This window comes from Nuphar pumila, chromosome 2, assembly GCF_984573655.1.
Source record: "Nuphar pumila chromosome 2, dmNupPumi1.hap1.1, whole genome shotgun sequence".
Taxonomy (NCBI): domain Eukaryota; kingdom Viridiplantae; phylum Streptophyta; class Magnoliopsida; order Nymphaeales; family Nymphaeaceae; genus Nuphar; species Nuphar pumila.
In genome coordinates, this window is record NC_143250.1 from 133,444,690 (window position 1) to 133,450,000 (window position 5,311).

The following is a 5,311-nucleotide window of genomic DNA, read 5'->3' on the forward strand; positions in this document are numbered from 1 at the left end:
AATCTGATTTCATCTTTCTAAATATCCTTATGATTTGTATAAATATGATGTAATGGTGTTATACACAAAAATATTGAATTATCAATGCATGCATAATAGTTCATGAAATTGCATTTCATGTTAAACATGTTTGTGGTAGAGAGGGAGAGAAAAATTATGCATTAACTGAAACAAAAAAAGTGCTCATCAATAATCACCAAACAAGAATTTCTAAAAGATTTGTAAACCACATAACATTCTTGTGATTCTCTTTTAACTGGTTAGGATAATATTTGTAACATCATAGGACAAAATGGTTGCAAACCATGAATGAATGTACCATAGGATAGCTGACAATGAGGTATCGCTTGAATATATGGATGGTGTGAAAAGTTTTATTGAATTTGCAACGACAAGTGTCAGTATAGTGGATCCCACGGGTCGGATCAGGTGCCTATGCACGATGTGTAAGAATAATCGATTTGTAGAACCTCATGGCGTTAGACATCACCTATACATGAAGGGTTTTGTGAGTGATTATCAGAATTGAACGCTTCATGATAAAGAATTTTAGAATAATTTTGACGCACAGGGGGATGTGGTGCACGATAATCCATATGTGAATTTGATATTTGATGTCGCAGTACTAGAACTGAGTTCTATTGTGGGTCATAGTGATGTACCAACTGGGGTAGAAGAAGAAACAACAAATGATGTAGCTAGTAGATTTTATGACTTACTTAGAGATGCTGATGAGCCACTTTAGAATGTTTGCGAGAGTCACACTATCTTGTCTGCAGTTCTTTAACTACTGAATTTGAAGTCCGAGTATAATTTGAGTCAATCATATTTTGACCTCTGTGCTCTATTGTGAAGAGTATGCCCAAAGATGAGAAATTGCCATAAAATTTTTATTGTGCAAAGGTTATGGTCAACGCTCTAGGTATGGGGTATCAAAAGATAGATGCTTGTTCAAATCATTGCATGTTGTATTTCAAAGATTAAAAAAATAGCATATCATGTCCGTCATGTGGGCATCCTCGGTTCAAGTCAAAGATAAGAGGCAATGGTAGCACGAGGTCAAAAGAAGTGTCATACAAGTCGCTATGCTACTTCCCTCTCACCTCTAGATTACAACGATTGTATATGTCTTCGAGGACAGCTAAACACATGAGATGACATGCAAATAAAGTTCGACATGATGAAGACAAGATCATGCATCATGTTGACGCGGAAGCTTGGAAGCACTTTGATCGTACTCATCAGACCTTCGCAATGGAATTGATAAATGTTAGGCTAGGTTTATGTACAGATGAATTTAATCCATTTGGGATTAGATTAACTCCATACTCGTGTTGGCTAGTATTTGTCACCCCATACAACCTTCCTCCAAGCTTGTGTATGAAGCGTCAAAATCTTTTTTTGTCTCTATTGATCCCTGGTCCGACGTCTTTGAGTCAAAATCTTGATGTATATTTAAGGTCATTGATTGATGAACTGAAAATATTGTTGGATGATGGTGTTCTCACGTACGATGCCCACAAAAAATAAAACTTCAATATGAAGGTTGTTGTTCTATGGACAATCAGTGATTTCCTTGTATATGGTATGTTATCTGGTTAGAACACATATGGGAGGTTGGCATGTCCATAAATCTTTTAGATTGACGCATGGAAGGAAGCCGTGCTGGTTTGATTGTCACCATCAATTTCTACCCAGCGACCATTCATTCTGATGACAAAGGAATGTGTTTCGAGCAGGCACAACTGAAATAGATGGTCCACCTACACGGTTGTCTGACATAGAGATTTTAAAATGATTGCGATATTTTTCATATGGACTGACAGATGCCTGTAGTCCGACGCCCTTCCTTGGACTTGAGAAGGATCACAATTGGATAAAAAAATCTGTATTTTAGGAACTACCATATTGGCTGACCTTATTGATACGACATAATTTAGATATGATGCATGTGGAGAAAAATGTGTTCGATAATGTATTTAATACGGTAATAAATGTCAAGGAAAAAATGAAGGATAATCCGAAGGTCCGTATAGATTTAAAAGTAAAATATAAAAGACCAGAATTGAAACTCAAAGAGTACAATGGCAAAGTACTGAAACCAAATGCAAGGTACATGCTTGGATTATATCAAGTAAAGCAGGTATGTCAATGGTCGAGACAATTGGGATTTCTAGATGGATACGTCTCTAACATTGCTCGGGCTATGAAGATACACAAGAGACAATTATATGGGTTGAAGAGACATGATTGTCATGTCATTATGCAACGGTTGATTCCCCTAGCATTCCATGATATGTTAAACAAACCTATACGGGGGATTATTATCCGAGTTGAGTAGATTTTTTAGAACATTATGCACATAAAAAATTATAGTAATTGAGGTAAAGTATCTCAAGGATTTTGTCGTCACTACTATTTGTTAGCTAGAGAAGATATTTTCGCCAGCATTTTTCAATGTTATGAAACATGTGCTCATATATTTGCCATACGAACTTAGGGTTGATAGTCCTGTGCAATATCGGTGGATGTACTCATTTGAAAGGTATATTTTTTTTTATATTTTTCTCTTCAATGCTATTGGGAATTTATTGTATTACGAGATATATATTGTTGACAGATGCATGTTTGACCTTAAAAAAAAGGTTTAAAATAAAGCAAGAGTGGAGGGTTCAATTTATGAGGCGTGCACTTTAGAAGAGATTTCAAATTTCTCATCTATGTACTTTGAACCTCACATTTCAACATGTTACACTTGCCCACCTTGTAATGATGATGGAGAACAAGTTACTGTGGCTGATAAACTATTGATATTTAAACCACTTGAGCATGCCCTTGGCAGTTGTCGATCAAGACTCTTGGAAGATTGAGAGCAAGACGCAGCACAAATCTATATTCTTTTTAATTGCTCAATGATTGACCCCTACATCGAGTAAGTATATTTAATATATTACACTAAGTTCTCTACATACATACATGGTTCATTAATATAATTATTTGTTAAGTGCAGACGATTTGATCTGGAGTTGCGAAGAGAACTTCCATATTTCACTGATTCAAAAGTATAGAAACAACGTGAAAATAAGTTTGTGGCATGGTTGAAAGAGTTGGTAAAGACGATGACATGCATTCTTTCTGTGTAAACAACAATATGTTACTTAATTGGTCGTGATCACAGTCATTGTTTATGCTTGTAGGTCCGCCATGGTGATGTTAATGACCAAGGAATATGTGATTTACAAAATGGTCTGACCAAAGTTGTGCAATATTACAACGGGTACATCGTAAATGGTTATCAATTTCATATAAAAGACTACGGTGTAAACAAGTCAACGATGAATAGTGGTGTGTGTATCAAGGGTAACAACTACGGTAAAAATGAACATGACTACTATTGTCACGGGCCTATTTCCTTCAATGGGCCAGCGCGGCGCGACGATCCTTCCTCACCGCCGCAAGCCTACTCGTCAGCTCGCTTGCCGGTCGCGGAAGCTTGTAATCAGAGTGCAAGAGAGCAAGAGATAATAGATGGAGAGAAATTGCAATCACAAGAAGCAATCACAACGAGGGTGAACAAAAGAAAGCTCAACACATTTACTTCATTCACAATTTTGCCCGCAGGCTATTACAGTTCAAGTATACGAGCTGCCCCTTCGGGGTATTGGTTCACCTGAACCGGGCAGCTTACATCAAACTCAACAAAAGCAAAACAGACTCTAAGCGCAACTATACGCTGTAAGTCGCAAGGGAACATGCTCCCCCCTTTAAATCATGCGCCGTCCTCGGCGCCATCTGTTTCGTGGTAAGCCCTGACTTCAGCCGGGTAGCGGCTGTTCATTCGAAATGCAGGCTCCCACGTTGGTTCCGCTGTTTCCTCTCATTGCACCAAGTATTTCTTCGCTTATCCCAAGTAGTTGACCTTGTGACGAAGGATCTGACTGAGGTGCTTCTCGGCCCGTTGTGCTGTCGGGGCCCTCTGCATGATGGGAGCGCGTTGTGGCACACTGCGTTTCGGGTCTCCATCATCTGGATGGAATTGCTTGAGGTTGCACACGTGGAACACCGGGTGCACCTTGAAGTCTGGGGGCAACTCCAGCTTGTATGCCAGCTTACCCACCTTCTTTGTGATGGTGAAGGGTCCCTCATACTTTCTGAGTAGTCTGCGGTGCCGCCCGCGGAAGATGCATGTGCGACCAGGATATAACTTCACCAACACTTGGTCCCCAACTTGGAACCCTGCGGGCCGACGGTGTTTGTCCGCCCACTTCTTCATTCTCTTTGCCGCTTTGTGTAAGAATGCCTTCGCCAACTCATTTTGCTCGTGCCAGTCGTGAACAAACTGATAGGCGAATGATGGCCTTCCCATTTCTTGTGTGGCAAGAGTGTGCGGGGTCAGTGGCTGCTGCCCCGTGGCTATCTCGAACGGACTGTGGCCTGAAGACTCGCTCTTCTACAGATTATAACAAAACTGTGCCACATCAAGGAGCTTCACCCAATTTTTCTGATTGGCACTAACAAAGTGCATAAGGTACTGCTCCAGTATCCCGTTGATACGCTCTGTTTGCCCATCTGTCTGCGGATGGAAGCTTGTTGAAAACAGCAACTCAGAGCCAAGTAGCCGAAATACTTCACGCCAGAACTTGCCCGTGAAGCGAGCATCGCGATCACTCACAATGCTCTTTGGTATGCCCCAGTGCTTCACCACATGCTTTACGAACAACTCTGCAGTCTTCTCTGCAGGGCACTCATTGGAAGCTGGGATGAAGGTGGCATACTTTGAGAAACGATCCACCACAACCAAAATAGAACTGAGGCCCTCTACCTTCGGCAGACTAACAATAAAGTCCATGGAGATGCTATCCCAAGGGCGTTCAGGAATTGGTAGAGGCTCAAGGAGACTGACAGCCTTCTGGTTTGTCCCCTTATCTTGCTGGCAGATGAGGCATGTCCGCACATACCCCTCAACGTCGTCTCTCGTCTGCGGCCAATAGTAGCCGCGCTCAAGGAGTGCTAAGGTCTGTTCCTAACCAGGGTGGTCGGCCCATAGTGTATCATGACACTCCTTGAGTAGCTCTCGGCGAAGGCTTTCCCACTGTGGCACAAAGATGTGTCCCCCTTTTGTTACGAGGAAGCCATCCTGTAGCCAAAATTGTCAAGTCTTCCCTGCCTGCGCCAGAGAAATAAGGTGTTGTGCGGTCAGATCCTGCTGCATACCCTCGCGGATGCGGCTCAGCAATGCACTCTCTAAATGCACTTCAGAAGACTGCGCACGCAGCTGCCAGTTCAGCCCTACGGCTCAGGGCATCCGCCA